At 33.0% G+C, this 19,230-nt stretch overlaps 1 protein-coding gene across 2 annotated transcripts in view; it reads left to right on the top strand.

Annotated features, from left to right (window-relative positions):
• Window positions 1-19,230, top strand: part of LOC113394348 (LIM domain transcription factor LMO4) — a 159,239-nt gene that overhangs the window by 56,889 nt on the left and 83,120 nt on the right. Inside the window, exon 1 of one of the 2 annotated variants that reach the window (XM_026631630.2) lies at window positions 14,737-15,076. The exons of the other annotated variant lie outside the window; for it this stretch is intronic. The gene's annotated coding sequence lies outside the window, so the exon portion shown is untranslated. Of the gene's footprint in view, window positions 1-14,736; window positions 15,077-19,230 lie in introns of those variants that run through there. 2 annotated transcript variants of the gene reach the window in all.

Raw genomic sequence — 19,230 nt, 5'->3', positions numbered from 1 at the left:
TATAATATCACAGACAGACAGCTGTAAGTGATTTTTTTTTATACTATGTAATAAAGATATTTTAATCATAAACACTTAATAGTACACAATATAACCGAGTCATTAACAAATCGCATGAAATGCGTAAATCTAAGCTTTGTTTATCTTTATTCCTACTTCGATTGGAATAAAGTGTACATCAATGATCAGTAGTGGGCTAGACTTGGCCTTCTCTTAATATTTTCGAAGATATTACAGATTTAAAAAGCAGGGACATAGCGGTTTGTATCGTCTAATGACAAGAAAGCTGTGAACGTTGTAAGACATTCTGTAGTCTATTTAGTATCAGCATTGCACCCGTGCGAAGCCGGGGTGGGTCGCTAGTATATTATAATATATCTCCTTGTTTATGTACCTAATTTATCTTATTGCAATCCCAAACTGTTTTCTTCTTATGATTTTTATTAAAATATTTTACATCACGTATCGTTTCTTATACTCCGATATTAATTAATGAAATTGTATTGCTAAGTGAAACATAGTTGTACATTTTTGGGCTTGACACCGACATCAGACAACTTTGTACCCATGAAATATTTTTATTAAAAAACAATGAAGCTGTTTTACTACAAAAACAGAAGGTTATCATTTCGATTCCATGCTTTTACTTTTTCTTTTTATTTATCATATTCTTATTATTTTTTCGTTCAAATTTAATATTATGGTATTTTTGAAGTAATATTTATATGTATTTCTTTTAAGGTTTTTAGTGTTGGATATTTTTTCAACAAATGTTATTATATTAGTAATAGCAGCACTAAGTAACAATATAATAATAACAACTAACTATATTTTGGAACTTAGTGCTGCTATTACGTTATGTTATTTCATAACATAATGTTATTTAGTGTATTAATAGCGTAAGCCGAATTTTGTCCCAGTGATTATGGGACAATTATCGGAGCTGCACATAAAAAATCGGTTATGGTCTCATTTTGAAGAGCTCCAGTTGTAGATGTGCAGAAGGATTCTTGATTGCAATTTATTTTATTGAGATGATTTAACAAATAATTAATTTTAGAGAGCGGAAAAACGTTACTAGCCGGTTAGAGAGCAGTACTACGGCTGTATAAGAAAAAAATGAAAAACGTAAACAAAATTAAAGTAAATTGTTTGTTGTGAACTAATGTCTATTTGATATTAAAAATTTCATTCAAAAGAAGTTTCATCATATTGGCGCCAAATGTAGAGGACTGACTTGCAGTTTACAATGAAATGAAATCAAAACAAAACCTGTCATATGTTTCGAAATTCCTAAAAAATCTTTCGAATGAACGCGAAGTTTCGCGAGAGACCAACTAGTAATCATTTATTTGTTAATGGGTGCAAAAATTAAAACAAGAAATAGCAACTTTGAAAATAAACTTTTGGAGAACAATCGTTGTACCATACATACGTACGTACATACCTTTTTATACTATTTAAGGACTTAAGTGGCACAAAGCTTTGTCTTTTAGAAAATTCATATATATTTTTTCCGAAATTTAAACTAAAAAAAGGTCTAATTATTGACAAAGAACACTTATCTACTTTTTTAACGAAGTCTACTAACTGGTCATAAACCTTTTTAAAGGACAACTTCATTAGATGTTCACGATGTTATTACGCATCGCATATAAAGCATAGCTTGGAGTCAATATCATAATTTGTTCTAAGATATGTGAATCGAAAACGAACATTATATATACATACAGACAAAAACTCAACAGGCATTCTTCTCAGGGAATTAAATTGTGCGAAGTGAAAATATGAATGTTTAAAATTTTTGGAATATGAAAAATCAAACTTATTACAAAATCTTCAAATAGGAAGCGAAAAATAAAATCTACAAAGGAAAACGTTTAAATTTCACGTGTGTCCGATACTCCGTCGATTTAGTTGATTAGAGTAACATCGATTCTGAAGTTTTATTTAATTTAAAAATGGAACGAGTATCGAATCGTAGCGCAATAGGGCAAAAGCATAAAGCGAAAGATTGCATACCTGTGGCACTCCGCATCGAATGTTCAAGGGTTGGCAATCACTTATATTTTATCGATGTTTTTAATTAATTTCTTTTTTTATACCTTTTTACTTTTTTAATTTTATAACCACAACTTACTGTAGTAAAATATAATTAATTTGAATACAAGTTAATTAGATTTCTTCTTCCAATACCTTTACATCATCTTCATATAAAACAAACTCGAAATAATTAAAATACACCTAACAGTCGTATGAAAAATGAAAAACAAGGAAAAAGCTCATTAATGTGTCTGACTCTCGCGAAACAGCCTCCGTTAAATAAGACTTAATTAGTGATATCCGAATTGAGTAGGGTATCACTCTAATTAATTTTAATTATATCAATTATCACTTTTCGTAAAAGTGCCAATTTAAAAGTACACGATAAAAAATTTAATGAATTTCATCGTGACAAGTCGACAAATGTTTATACAATCATAAAAAATCCATAACATGTTCAATTTTTAAAGAGTTCACTTTTGCGGGCGGTACTTAATTGGTTACAACTGAACGGCGTGAATAATCGAGTTCGGACACAATAATGGACAAGTTAAATTAATACAGCTAAACAACGTCCGAAATCGAAATGGTTCTGAATCAATTTAGCGTGGCGTTTGCCCACTTACCGAGCTTTGTTGAACTGAGACTCGCTTTGTGACGAGTCCCATCCCTACTGAGTCCAGCGGGGGGTGTTCGATGATTGATGGCTAGCCGGCTGCACGCCGTGCGTGAGCGAGAGAGCACTACAACCGGCCCTCGGATCTCCCGCCCGCACGCGCAGCGGGCTGGCCTCGTAATTGAATGGCAATTACCTGGGCTGTAAATATGACACAAGCGCGTAATTGTAGGAGTGGAGCGCGTGAGGCCCGAGACCGCAGTGTGAACGCGGCCTTTGATATGAATTATTGAAATCACGTGTACGTGAGTCTCAAACGTAAGATAATGTTGAGTGCATTATACAGTATCAGAAGAAATATTATGACCACAATGTTGATTGAGATAGGAACAAAAACTGAAAACATTATGTTCGATAACCATATTTATATAATTTAATATGCGCTTATCGATTGTATCTTACTTTTGAAAAACATAAAGTTTGTTGTATTTTAAATTTGTTGTTGAGGAATAACTTGCCATACGGCCTTTAGCGAGATATATTTTTTGTTAAATATGATGTTTGTACAAAAAGCCGACGAACTGATAAGCCGTCCTATCCATGCTACGAGGTCTCTTCTACCTGTATGTACATATTTAATGATACCAAACCAGAAACAAGAGATAACTCCATAGATTGCTAAATGTACTACGATTTAAAAAGTTAGAAAACGGCCGGCCGGCCTTTGTACGCTATGGGTGGTAGTTACCCAACCAGCCTGCATAGAGACTAAGTGTCTCTATTATAATCTAGATAAAAATAGAATTATAAAGTATAATTAAATATTAAAAAGAAAAAAAAATGCGAACAATATAATGGAGCAAATGAATAATAATTTTATTTAAAAAAAAATGGTTATTAATGAACAATTACATGCTGTATTTTTTTATTTGCAAACACATGTCGGCAATATGCACGACTGCTAGGCCGTTGCGCCGCGGGCACCCTCGCCACCTGTCCTCTGTCCAGAGGGTACCATAATGACCGACTTACTCGAAAGTCGGAACCCATTCCTCATTTTATGAAAGTAAAGATAAATCTAAAGATTCGAATTATAATAATATTTACTGGTTTTCTAATTTGCGGTTGCGAATCAAATAAATATTTCCATTTTAGATCATATCTGAGCGATTTAGCCATCATATACATCATAGTACACCTAGCAATTCATATTAAAGAAAAAAATACATACACACAAAAATTGAAAACTAACAGCTTTTAAATGCGACTGATGCTGACATTCGCATATTCACTTGTTCACTGACAATTTAACATTGAACTTTTTTTTTCTTTTTTAAATAGATAAGCGGACATTCAATTGGGCCACCTGATGGTATGGTCACCACAGCCCATAGACATCGACACTGTAAGAATTATTAACCATTCCTTACATCACCAATATGCCACCAACCTTGGATGTTTTGATGGTGGCCCTGATGATAGCTGTAGTTTTTCTGACTCACTCACCCTCAAATGAAAACACAGTAAAACTAGCAATGAGTATTGTGATAAAATATCTGCTGAATTGATGGTACCTACCCAGACGGGATAGCATACAGCCCTCCCACAAAATTTAACTCAGGGTAAGCGATTTGGGGCTATGTTCATTTTCCTCACTGAGCACGATATTCTCAATTTATATTTGTGCAATCTATTTACTATGAATAAATAGCCTATAGATATGTAGTCAGTTTCGGTTACAGCCCGTAAAACACGAATTATTGACAGCAACAACCTGTAAATATCCCATTGCTGGACTAGTGCTTTGTCTCCTTTTGAGGGAAAGGTTTTCGGAGCTTAGTCCACCACTAAATAGATTTAATCTACACAGCCGTCCGCCCAAAAGGGACTTTTCCCTTTTTAACTTATAGTAAAAAGTGAACTTTTGACTTTATTCGATATCGATAATGATACATTAGAAACGTTTTTTTAAATAATTTTTGATACTAAAAAACGGATTAAGATAAGGGCAACACTTATGGCGTATTAACAAACACGCGTCGTTAGCTGAAGGGACAGGGAATTTGTATTCGCTTTTATTGTTTCACTATAATGTCCCGCGCGCTCCACCTGCCTTTTGTTTTATAATCTGAGCAAATTACTATAACATCTACGTGACGTTATTTTTTGTCGAGCCTTCGCAAAGATCGTAACGATCAACAACGTAGTTAATTGGTTTCCTGTTATTACGTTTTATGCTTATTATACAGTTTAAGGTTATGTTGTAAAACGGTAGCACAACTAGTCAGACTATTTAGTATGCAAGGACTATTCAAACATGACTCAGCACCCTTTTTTATTTTTATTAGTATTTGTGTATAATTATTATAAATTTATAATCGTAGATTAATAATTTGTTTGGTTCTGAAAGTGTGGTTTATTTAACTGCAGTGTTATTCTTTAAGAAAAAAACTCGAAACTCACCACAGATTACGATCGTAAATATCAGAAGTTTATATGTGACAATTATTATAGTAATAATTAATTAAAATAGGATAAATTAAAATTATCATACCATACACGAGTAGTTTTATCAGAATCATATGTGTATTAAAAAATAGCATAGTAAGTGTAATATTAAGAATAATTAAATAATCAAAAGAAAAAAACATGATATAATTTAATAGCAAATTAAACATTTTGTGAGATTCAACAGAATCCAGTGTAGAGGACCAATACTACTAATTTATAACTGTAATGGTATCCCGAATCTATTCCGATAAAACTTTGACTATTCCTCACAAAAATTAACCTCAGCTTAATCATAACTGAGGACTGATCTACTTATGTACATCGTTTAAGATACTATTTCGGTTATATTCCGATCGAACTTTGACCGAACCGCAATTGGATCGTTGCGTTGCGAAAACAGCTGAACGGCAACGATTATGATTCGATTCGATTGCGATACACTGACAGTTTCTCAGTACAATTTGTGTCTGTGCTATTATTTGTGCTCATATCGTCTTTTTTATCTGTGTAAATGATTTGTTTCAATGTAAAGGCGAGTGAGTCAGCATATTCAAGGAAACTTATTTTGTATTTTTCAACACAAATTGATGGACAAATAAGAACAGTTATGGATAAACTAATTGTACTGCGATTTTATATAAAAAATAATAATAATAAAAAACATCTTTATTATACAAATATATATAAATGAGAAATATTGTTTAGTTTCAAATACCATATTGTTTTTAATATGACATCGCTTAGCTTATGAAGTCATCATTTAAGGTGATGATGACATATCATTTTTTAAAGTAAAATAAGTATCTAAGTAGCTACATGGGAACAGATAAACATACGTCTGCCAAAATCAAAGCACTGTTTTTTTCTTCGCCGTATCCGAGCAAAATAGTGGAATATCTTTAACTAAATATATTTATAAACAACTATTTTTTCGGTGCTGGTTTAGTCCTTGATCACATCGCAGGATGACACTTTGGCTTTTCTATTCGTTTTAATTAAAATATTTATTTAATTTAAATTATTTATTTAAGAGGGTACATTTTCTATACTTTCCTAATAAAATAATTTTGATTATCATAAACTTAATGCATAACTACCGTCTTTTGTCTTTTTCTATTTTCTCATAGTCCGATGACATTGCAAAGGTATTTGATCGGAGAAAGATCAGGTGTAAGACCCCTGTGCTAACTGCGTAACTCCATGCTGATAAGAAATTTCAAACACTAAAACAATCGTAGCTTTAAGGGACACCATGCTGAAAAGAACATTGAAATTAACGGTAATTTTACAACATTTCTGACAGAATGTATAATTAAACAAAAAAAAAACAATAAATAAGTCTGGGGTAAACTAATTACAGAGTTTCGTTAATACAATAAATATATCTGTGCTGAGTGGACAATACTTACACTTGACCGTGTAACGTTTTAACAACATATTATAGGCGCAACGTTCACACAAAGGAGACCGGCGGCGGAGGAGCATGACGAAATAAGAGAGCCTAATGCCGTTTGCCGTCACGACACGAGCCAGTCTTATCCTAAAAGCGCACCAATTGATGTTACACAAAAAAAAAACAAAAGAATTTTACAAAACGTCAAAATCTACAACATTAGCCAATTACCTAAAGATTTATCTTCCAATAGTCAAAGCATATTATATAATATAAACAAATTTTGCTTATCACTAAATACATATTAAAAAAAATGACTAACATAATTAACATAAGTATGTTAAATTTTACTTTTATGTTACATATACTTATACGTACGGCTACACGGGAGCTGTTAATATTGTTTAAAAAATAGTTGTGGTCTACGATTATTATCAATACAGCATAATAAAAAAGACTGCAGAATAAAAACAGTAACTTAATATGGTGATAGGATAAAATCTGAATATGGCATCCGATTCACTAATTATGTCTGAACTTCTTAACTTGACTATGTTAAAACGCTAACAGTCAACCTTTAATTGGCGAGGTGTCGATTTGAATCGAAGTGGGGAGACGTTACCCGATCTCCCAACTGAGTTTTTCTCTCACCCCCATAAAACAACAGGTGGTTCGATGAACCAGTAGAGAGAATAACAAAAATAGTGAAATCATAAGTCACACATGCTTTAATACGAGTACGTTTAACTCTGCCTTCAGGAAATAACATGTGAATGCTGCAGGAAAAGAACGCACAAGGTAATCCTGTACGTGCTTATACGCCCATATTCATTACTTTAATCGCCGTGTATTATAAGTTATTATGTCTGTTCAAACAAGGAATAAGAAACTTAATTGCATTAATCCGTCTAAAGTTTTCCAAAGGTTAAATCAGGAGGAGGTATAAAAGGAATTGTTTTCTGTTTACAAACCTTCCTTAATTTGGAAAGTTTGCAGCGCGTTAATCAAAGCTACTTTAATATCAATCCTTCATTAAACCGAGCCCTATACAATCATTCATTTGGAGCGTTCTCACGCCTCATTAAAGTCTTTTTCGGTATTCGGCGACCGCGTCTACCGTTTCCCCGAACACAATGAGCGGGTGATTCGGCGGCGAATAACGAGGGCATTTTGTCGGCCGCCTCTCACGTCCGACGCCTTCCGACGCTCAATGAAAGTTTACCTGCAGCCGTAACGAGCGATTTGTCCCCTGGCCCCGGTCCCCGCGCCCCTGGGCCCAAATCAAAGCCCATTCACATCTGCATGCCGACACAATGCTGGCAATTAGGCCGCGCTTGGCCCTACAATCGAACGTAATGCGCGCTCGTTCGATGACGTCGCTAAGCCGGTTGGTCCTGTCTCTCGCCAATTTCATCATTCTTCCAGCGCTCTTTAAACTTGCTCTAATCCGAATTCATAAAAAGGTTCTGGTTACCTGCGCTCAATTTCGTTTAACTTAAGAATCCTTAGAAACTGCAATAGTGCATTAGAATCGTTGAAATTGTTAAGACTTATAAAACCCTCACCTTTAAAAGTACCGACTTTGTAATTATTTATCTATTATGTATTTTAATAATGGTAACTTAGTACATAGTCCTAGGCAACTGCAAAGGAGAAGGATTAGAGCTTAAGTGTTCACGCTATTTTAATGCACGATGCAATGACAAGTATTTTAATTTATGTGTTTCGTCTCAAAAACTCATAGTTCCTTCTTATTCATACTTAACATAAATTATACAACATGTTGAAATGAATCTGGAAAGAATCGTACGAAATTCAAACACACCAAATATTTAAACTATTAAATATAATATAAAAAGTCATTTAGTTTATTTAATTGACGTAATTATAGTATACATATGTACTATACTTTGTCTCTTTAATTGTGTGAAAAGAGTAACTTCTGGGTTTTTCCAGTATCAGTTCAGTACAAGTTATTTCAAAATTGTAACTTAGAGCCTACTTGAATAAAGTATATTTTGATTTGATTTGTTTAGGTCTACGCATTTAAAAGAGCAAAGTGAAGAATAGTTAATCATTAAATAATTTTTGTATGGAATCCGAGTAAAGCTTGACGATTATAGATACAGCTGTTGATACTCGGTCACAGGGTCAGGCGTGGAGCGCGTCGGGTCACATCACGTCATCACTTCCTTTGTACCTCAATTTGTAGCCAGAGGTCAAATGTACACCATAAATCTTTCTTGTCTCCTTTATCCACAACAAATTGGAGACGCACCAATTTGACTTTAAAGTGTGTTCCTTATTGAAATTAATGTTTTAATTTAAGATTAAAATAACTTGTGATATATTATTTGAAGCGTGATGTATATTTTTTTATTTAATCTGTGAAATATTTTTTATTGTTTTTGTTTATTCATTTGCAGAAAATCAATCTTTTTTATTTGTCTTGAAATATATATTATTATTGTTAATTTTTTTAAGAACTATGAATCATAAGGCATAATTTTAGTCCTTGGAAAGGGAATGCAAAGCATTAAGTTTATTTATTATGTCCAATTTTAAATAACGTAACAATTAAATAATGGTTTAATGTGGTAATATTTTTTTGCTTAATAATTGATACACAAGTAAACTTTGGAAATAAGATGTAATGTGTTATGTCCCTCGTGTCTATTAAATAATATTCATCACTAGTTTCCTAGAATTCACTTGTATAAGGGTTCAGGTGTTAGGTAATTATTTTCCTGGACAAAAGGTAACGTATGTGCTATTACGGACTATAATCTATGACTTTAAGCCCTTCTGCGTGTGAGTAACAAACATCCATCCACCCAATATATTTAAATCAGTTAATTCTGTTAAAGATAAATTTTGTATTTTACTGTACACATTTTTCTGTTCAACAACCGATAACAAATTTTTGGTATAATGTATTAATTATATTTTTTATTTTATAGCGATGCGGTGACTTTATTAAAGTTACATCTCAAAAAAATACAAAATATAAACCTTCTTTATAGTGTCTACCTTAAAGGTGTTGTACCTTAACATAATATGAAAATAAATTACAATAATTATCATATGATATATTTTAATCTGTTAATGTCCCAAGGTTTGCCAAGTACTCCACCATTCAACAAAGTGGTATTGATGATTAGTTTCTGTTCTCTCAGTCCTGTTCCAATCGATAAAATATTTAAAAAAAACTAATATTCCATGCGATTAGCTACAAAGAGTTCTAATACAACAGTATTCCACTTCACTACTTATATCCACTTTAATTTCACTTCGAAAGTTCCGACAACAACTTTGTCGATATTCAAAACGATTTTTTTCGCGAATCCGTAATGAATATATAAGATTTTTTAATATGTCGATCAATTATCACGGCAGTTTAATGACAAAATTATTTATCTACCGTTAATCCTCTTGTGGTTGGAATATACTAAAGATGGATATACATACCACCTCTAGAGTTCTTACTTTACAATATTAAAAGTGATCTGATGATGATGATTTCAAAATAAGTTTGTATTAAAGCATATATTATTTTTACCTACTGTAGTACTGTTCAATGTAAGAGTTACTTTTATATTAAAATTTTGTGAAAAAAACACACAGTGACATGATTAAAAATTAGAATATACAGCATTAGTTTTCGATCGTTAAAATATTAGGTGTTAAAGATATGATATTTGAGCTCGTGGATTCAACATTCAATGAACTCGTAATCGTCACAATTTCTCCCTAGATGTTTTACGAGTTATAGCAAACCGACATTAAACTTAGACTAGGTGACAAGATAGTTCTCTTGATCGTCTAAAATATCTTTATTTTAAATAAGCGCTCTAATAAAACAATTGGAAAGTTTGCATGAGTATAGATTTTTAGATGAGTATTTAGACTATCGTAACATATTCCTGGTATTTAAAGAATACTCCTTTGTATCACTCAAATCAAAATACTCTTTATTGTAAATCAGTAAACATATTGTTTAGTCACGTTTAAGAAAGTCTCTGACTTTTTTGTATGTATGTTAGTTATGCCTGTGCATTATGCGGAAACTATATATAGTTATAGACTAGACAGTAGTACTATAATACTACTGTCTAGTCTATAGTTTCCTACCGGTAGTGGAAATGGTCGTTTATAAAACTAGTCCTGTTTCTAGAAGAGCCAATGAACTTATAAACTAAATATTTCTCAATGTTTTATCAGTATAATCAATATATTAAAAATAATACATTGAGAGATAACTTTGTACCACTTTTTAAGCACATTGGACGCAGGGTAGGATCTGAGATATACCATAGTTAAAATTTATATAGAAAAGCACAGAAAACCAATTCAATTAACTCAATCAGTTTTTTTTTTTTTTGCAAGTTACAGTTTTATCAAGTTTCACGCTTGATGAACTCTTTTGATGTTTTTTTTATTTTTTTAAAAGTGCAGATTGATCTCCATTGAGTTATGTTTACAACGGTATTTTTATAAACAATCAAAATTCCGGGAACTAATAAGAGAAAAATAATAAAAAATAGTTATTTTTATTCGATAGTAGAGCACGGACACTTCACATCATGAGTCGTGCAATAAAATTCTATATTTAAAAATGCAACGATGTTTCTATAGTTACTAATGAGCAAAGTAACATATAAAGGATTTATTAAAAAAAAATTAGTGTTGTACGAAATTTCGCTGTTTTAAATTGGAACTTATAATTACATAATTATGACCTCACACACTAGCTGTGGGTAACGATATATTTATTATAGTAGAAAATGATCGAGTTCCCATTTCCTGAGAATTCATTACGAAACTCTTTATTCAAAGGTTCACGTGATAAAAACGCGTTCTAGCAACTGGTTTTAAATACGAAGCTTATAGCTAAAATGGGTAGCAGAAATATACTGATAAAGATTATTCTTAGAGGACTGAGTAACGGTTATATTATTAAGATTTAACTTTCTGTTATCTCTTATTTTATATGACTACAGTATTATTTATTGCTTTAAAAAAAAAAACAGTATAATCGCTAAGAAAATTTAATGTGAAACTGCAGTTTCGCATACAAGCGTTCGGCTCACATAGTCACCATATTGAATGCGAGCAAACAGCAATACCAACAAAACCAGCGAATCTTGTATCCTTATTTTACTTCAAGCTTCGACAAAACGGTACAATAATGCCAAATTAACAAGTTAACAATTGCGCAAATGTAGTGTGGGTGATGTCTAGCACACGGGCGTCTGGTGCATCATTAAGGAGCATTCACAGAGTCCGACAATATTCTTCATTTGCGTACCGGGCGGTCGTCATTTGGCACATTGTGTCGGACGAGCTGGATACCCGCCCTTACAGAGTGCAGTGTACTGCCGACTTAATTGTACTCTTGTTTCAACTAAACCATAATTCTTAATAATCGACTACTATATTAACGTTTTCATAGCGATTAGAGTTATGTTATGTTATATTTACGAATGGTAAATAAATACCATCGGTGAAAGAGTTAAAACTGTTATTTATTAAAACGTTTAATTTTGTTACAATTACTAAACGCACCTTTCTATTTTTATGAGATACAAAAAAAAGTGTAACAAAAGTCATTATTCATAGCGGCGGGCGCTGTCCAAAACAAATCTAATAATATCAACTGTGCCCACTTACACCCATTAAAATTTCCTAACCGCCTCCAATAACTTATCATCCACGTATCCAATTAAAATGTATAATATTAATAATACTAGCATTCACCTGTCACTCTAATCTATCCGCTCATTTACGTTGATACGATTTAGAACTTTATACAAGTAGTTATAGAGTCCAATACCGGATATAATTTGTTATAATGTAATGTAAATGAAGAAAAGTGATCGTTGTATAATTGTGTCCATACACGGCTATCAAACATGAATTAGAGAAAGATAAAAAGGTCTTCTGTTTTTCTAGCACTCTTGCGCACTGATATTAATACAATCTACCCGTAATGGAGAGATCCATCAGCAGGTATTGGTTGACATAGTATGTCAATTTATATAAGTTATTGAAGTTATTATGAAGATTAAAGAAACTCTTAATATGTACCACAAGACATTTATCTCATGGAATTTATATATATATTTATTTTGCATTTCTAATAAATAGTAAATATGACCAATGAGCAAGCGTTCTCCATTTAAGGTCTCGTTGATTAATATCATATATAAACCCCGCACAACCCCTACCAGCATTCATTTCTGTCAGTTATACTAAGGATACAACTCAATTTACTGATCAAAAAATATATACATACATATATTTATCTTGAGTTATCATATATATTCATTAATAAAGAGCCGAATTCAAATAAAATTCTTCATTATATAAAAAAAACAAAAAGTAATTTCCAATAAAGGTTAATTAGTTACAGTTGAACATTATTTAATCGTTATTTTTATTACTTTATATAAACTTTAAATGTTTCAATTTATAAAATGGACGAATATCTACTTTTATTTTACTATTTGTAATTATTATTTTTTTAATATTATATAAGTGTTAGACCTAATGAATAATTAATTTGAAAATAGTATTCATCAAATTTGATGTCGTGGTGGCACAAACATATCTGAACCCACCTGCGCTCGCGTCTGGGCCGTCTGATCGATCGACCTCAACCCATAATAATAGCGTCCACGAAATTATCAAATTAATCCCCATATATTAATCTTAAAAAATCCTTGACTATATTTCATATAAATAAATAAAAATACTTTCGTATAGGTTTCAGATAAACAAAAAAGAGACAGAAAATGAGATATATATGCCTTCATAAAATAAATGTATCAAGACAATTCTGAAGACAATAATAATCCCGTAATAAATTTTACAATGAGTAATATTTTAGATTTTTATCATGATTTTATAAATGTAATAACGTTTGTGGAATTTCAGCATGGACAGGAATGCGAGATTGAATCTAAAGATAATTTTATCAGAAGTAAAATTAGGTTGTACCTTTATGAACCCTTTATATATAAAAAAATATATGTTACAATATCTATTTATTTCAATTTTAGTTTTAAACTTAGTAAAGCCAGATGAGCCTTGCTTGATGATTAGTGATAATCTTTGCACATAAACATTGGCACTAAAAGTTTTAAATAACTGCCTCATAGGTATAAGAGCTAGTTTATACTACTGCAAGATGCCGGCTATCCTGATTTTGAATCCCGGATCAGGTCAATAAAAGCAATTGGACATTTTCCATTAAAAAAGTCTCAGTAGTAGTTTGGAGTTAGAAGTGTCACATTCTCGTACTCATCGTTATTTGTTCGTGTCGGATTGTTGCCGGGCGCACATGCATAATATGCACACACATTTGTGCAATGTTATAATCTCTTGCGCAGATGTCTAGTCTCTGAAATCGTACGCAGAGGGCGAAATTCGGTCAGAGTCTCGACTTTATTAATTAAAGTTACCAATTTCATATACACTAATTAATATACAAATTTCGGCCGATTACAATTTAAATTATAAATTTTATCACAACGCCAAAATTGGTAACAGCGTTTTATAACGATTACTTTCATCAAGTTTCTTAAGTGAACTGTATAATTAGTGTGTGTATAAAAACAAGATACTCTCCTTGAATTGGGTATATGAGTAACAGTAATTCTCTGAAAGTAAGACTTAGTAAAAGTACAAGTGCTTTATAAGCATGAATATTAGAATTTCTTACACGTGTACGTGCGTTTGTGTGCTCACCTTATTAGCTCGCCGTTTGCCGGCATTCGACTTCATCAAAATAACTCACTCTGACTTTATTTTACTTCAGTATGCAAATGCACTCCAATTAGCGGGACTAACGTTCCTTGGTAGGTATTACTCATTATTTCAAGCAAGGATTTTTTGCGAGCGTACTGCGACGCCGTAATTAACTATGAACAGGACGAGTCCTTCAGCGTTTGCTTATTAACGTCTAATCTTTGTTGGCGACGGTCGATCTTAATTTATTCAATTAAATAATTAAACAGTAGGTGAAGGTTGCGGCCCTCTCACTGAAATTTAAAAACTTAACGTTCATTGTCGTAATGACGACTCGACGAGTATACAAGGGGAGGCGAATTAATCAAATAATACCGCGGAGGTGCGGGGCCGCTGCCCCTCGCCCGCTCCCCTCCGTGGCCCCGCGCGCGACCGCGTGCTTCAGTCGCGACCGAAACGCTGCATGGGGAAGTGTCGTCGATCCCCTCTGACGTATCTACTTTTTTCGAAGTTCTCTATACAGTTTTTGTTCTAAAGTTTTACGAGAAGGTTTTTGTGCTTCAAGTCTTTTGTCCTGTCGAACTTGAAGGATACGAGACTGCATTCGGCGGTGTAGTTAATCGAGTTAATACGTTTAGTGTTTTTTTTTTTATTTTCTGTTATTGTTGAGTTTTTTGTTTGGTGCATCGTGCCGGTTCGGAGTTCGACGATTCTATTAAGGCACCAAGGCTGGTCGCGTGAGACCTCCGGGAAAAAGCCTTAAGGTAATTATCAAAAAGATTTGTTTGTGTTGCTACAAAATGTAAGGTAAATGTAGCGTGCGCACATGCCAAATCTAGTACGGGAACAATGTGGTTTGTTTGTAAACAAAACTGCGTACTTATTATATGTGAAGAAACTAAAATGACATGTCTATTGGCACTACACTACAACTCTCAGTATAAGAAAGTGCCACATGTTATATAGTATAAAGAACTATTTGACAACTTATTGTCTGACTTCGGAGAACGACGGCCTTTAAGAATATCGTTAAACAAATACCACGAGCAGCTGCAGAGTATTCAAGCTACCTTTTACTTAGAAATACAACAATGCATTGTAAAATACTCGAGAAAGTGCAAGACTTAGTCCTTTGCAGAAACTGTGTACTCCTAAAAGTAATAAAATAAATATGTTAACAAAACTAGCTAATGTATTTCGTAAAATTGAAATATTATTAAAGCATGCGGAATTTTTACTTGATAAATGTGTTCATACATTATCTATGCGTTCCAAATAGGCACTATCTTTGAATCAGTAATTAGAAAGATTCGGTGAGCACAGTATTCATTATTTTACTGTCAGGTGAAACTTAATTACTAAAAGATAATTAAACCATTAAAGATTTATTTACTTTGAACATCAATTATGTTTAAAATAGACATCCTTTTAATTAAAGCTTTAACGGAAAGTAAATAGAGAGAAAGAGAGAGAGGGGTGCCGAGACTCACAACCCTTCATCATCTTGTGCCAGAAATTAAAGTTTCAAATTGCCTAAAACAAATCAGAAGAAAAAATATTGTTTCGACTTACGTCATTTTGTAGTTGAAATCATTACTAAAGAGCTGGTTTGAAAATTAATTTTTAAAATATGTCTAAGCAATATTACAAGGACCACTTCATTTCATCGCCGGTTTAATTAAAAATGAGTGCCCGCACCCCTCCCTCCTTTTCGGGTTGAAGTACACCCTGCCCCCGCATGGGCGTCTCGCTCCGCTTATATTTAGATAATTGTACAATCATCTAAATTAATGAGTCTCTCGTCCGGTCCCGGCCTCTATTGTTTTATATTTACGTTACCCAGAGATATATGGGGACAATTTATTTTGTTAATAATGGATTTTCATACCCATGTTGCCAACCTGACGTAGCTCCCAACTCCCGAATAAATCTTCAAGAAATAATATAAATAAGTGACTATAATAATAAAAATATATCATTTATACTAAAAATAGTCGAAGAATATAAGCAGTCGGGTGTTCATAACTCGCAGTGTTGACGACAGTGATAGAGCTCAATGCAATTAAAAGTTTCACTACGTGCGTGGACGAGGCGCCCGCGCGCGAATATCTACCTTAATTTATGCCAACGATAAGCTTGAGTTATGAGAGCCAATTAATAACTTATTTTAGGTAAGATTTTATCGAGTCAACTATTAAGAGATGCTATGAAATTTAACGAGAACGATTTTTCGAAAGCTGATGACTCACTACTGTTAAAAAATGATTTTTATTTTAAATTCAATACAGCAAGCATGGTCTATATTGAAAAGCTAATATCGTAGAGAATGGAGCTATGAATCCTGTTCTGTAAACATCTCAATGTTTGTAAGGAAATTTGTTAGACTTTAGTCTATGGAATCGGGAATGTAACCGACGAATCGAATTTAGTCTATCATACATTGCTCTCGCTAAATTAAATGCATCAAGCAATAGAAGGACGGATGGAGTGGGCAGCTCTCCCCGGAAGGCCCCAGGCGATCTGCCTAATGAACCCGCACCACCCCCGCAGCCTGATTTATTAACGAATTAAATGCATTCTGCTGCACCCTCATGCAAATACATGATATATCTACCTAAATCATACGTTAAGATTATTATGCTCTTAATTAACTTAATTATTGTTTATTATTATATATTATATTTATGGCTTCTGTCAATAGGTTGACAATTCTGCCAGTGTCAGGGTTGAAAAATACACGTAGTTGCTTGAAACAGCACTAATTATTGTTTCCATACTCATTTCTTTAATTATTTGTTACTTCATGTCTGCTGGTATGTGTCATGTTTTCTTTTAATAGATTTTGTTCGTACAGGCTCATTTATATAATTAGCAAAAATGTTATTTTCCTGCGTTTTTAAATTATGTAACATCAATTGATTTTGAAAATCAATATCGCTATGATATTTAAATGGCAACACTCACTGTCGCTCAGGTAGGCTTCCTACAAAAAGTTGATTATGCTAATACACAAAGCACTTTTCCATGGTGTATACTAAAAGAAAAGATCTGTCTTATTGAAGTGTAAAGTCTGAAGATTTGAAGCAATACTAAATGTTAATTTTACAGGTATATATCAATTTTATCGGAATAACGTAATCCTTAACTTAAAAGTGATTATGCATAAAAATATATATCTTAAAACACTGATGTAAGTTTTTTATAAAGATATCCTATCTTTCGTTTCAATAACTCACTTATTAATACTAACCAAAGTTATTAGAAATAACCAAACAATAAAAAAACCCATGATCAAAATTAACAAGCATCTTCAAAATCGTAACGCCCGCAAATATTAAACGCTAGGCAAATATTACTCCTTTCCTGTTCCCTCCGTAATTTAATAAAAAAGGCTCTCACGAGTAAGGTTTGGAGCTTATACCGCGATGTTCCTGCAATGTGAGTTGGTGGTATATGTGTAGCAGATCTCCATCCAACATATTCAGGTTTCCCCTTGCATTATATATTCGATGCTGTGTAACAGAAATTATGAAAATTCTTTGGTGCTTGTCTGGGTTTGGGCGCTTGTCTCGGCTTGACCCCGCAATCGTCGGTTTAGATTCACGTATTCTGAACTCTGGGCTATTTTGGCCCTTCTGAAGGTGAATCTCATTCCATCACGTTCCGATATGGTTTTGGTGACGATATCTGTAATCTTAAGCGTATTAAATTTTCATACAACAACTGCAGATTATCTCTAGTTTTTATAGTGTTGTAAACACAAATTAACCACATCCACCATGAGGCTTTTCCAACCATGTCGATCCTAAGCATACAAGTAAAAACAATTCGAGCTTATACATTTTTAATTGAATTTTCCTCTCGGTTCAAACTTAATCAATCTTGATGTAGTCATCAGTGTTAGTAGTATACATTAAAGTATTGAATGTAGACGGTCTACTCATATTATTGTTGCATCCATTATTCAGCACCCGGCCGGTAAGGGACCGCGCGCCGGCGCTGCTAAATTATTAAACACGCATTATAAACACGCCACCCCAACTTGTTCTTGGAATATCTGTACTTGGCGGGAGTAGATCTCAGAATCATTGCTTCTAAGCATAAGTTTTCATAATCCTCTTACTTTTTGTTGTTTTATAAGTCGATTATCGCTTATTTATTGACGGATCTGGCAACAACTACGGTCATTCCGAATACGGTTTACACGTGTACATTTTAACTTCAAGTCGGTAAAGGATTATAAGTTTTTAAATCAGTGACGCCATCATTTTGGTGTTTTTTTTTTAAATTTTGATTCTTAATTTAAAAGTAATTATAAAGATTCTAGTATTTCTTAGTCACACTATTTGAGTCCGAATAGGAATTCTCATTGAGTCAGTAGGCTCACACACCTGCTTTGATATCGCGCATGCCCTCTCCACTCCGTAAGTCCACATTGAACAAACCGGTTTCGATTACAGGTTATACCAACTACAAAGCTACATATCCTTTTGGCGGAAACGAACATCTCGCCATATATTTAATATTCATTTTGATTCTTCCGAAATTCTTACCGATTTAGAATATCTAATCAAATGCCAATATCATAAATTAATATTACGTAATTACATTTAATAATACTAACTTTTATCGATGTGTTCTTTAAAAATCCTAGAATATTTCCTTACTTAATATATTTATTTATGTATTAGAAACGTATCTTTAGAATGTTTTCATTTCAGTGTTGTTATTTGGAAATCGACTATACACTTGTTTACTGGACGATTACCGCTCTTGTCCACTATTCTAGGAATAACCAATTTAACCTCAGAGAAAAATAAATAAAGTCACACAGAGTTTATTTATTCTGTGGCGTAGATCGTCTCCAACTAAGGCAGTCAACGATATTGTAAAAACCAGAGACAATAAAGCTATTATT

This window comes from Vanessa tameamea, chromosome 4 (genome assembly GCF_037043105.1).
Source record: "Vanessa tameamea isolate UH-Manoa-2023 chromosome 4, ilVanTame1 primary haplotype, whole genome shotgun sequence".
In the NCBI taxonomy this organism is placed as follows: Eukaryota; Metazoa; Arthropoda; class Insecta; order Lepidoptera; family Nymphalidae; genus Vanessa; species Vanessa tameamea.
This window is presented reverse-complemented; position numbering and strand designations above follow the sequence as displayed.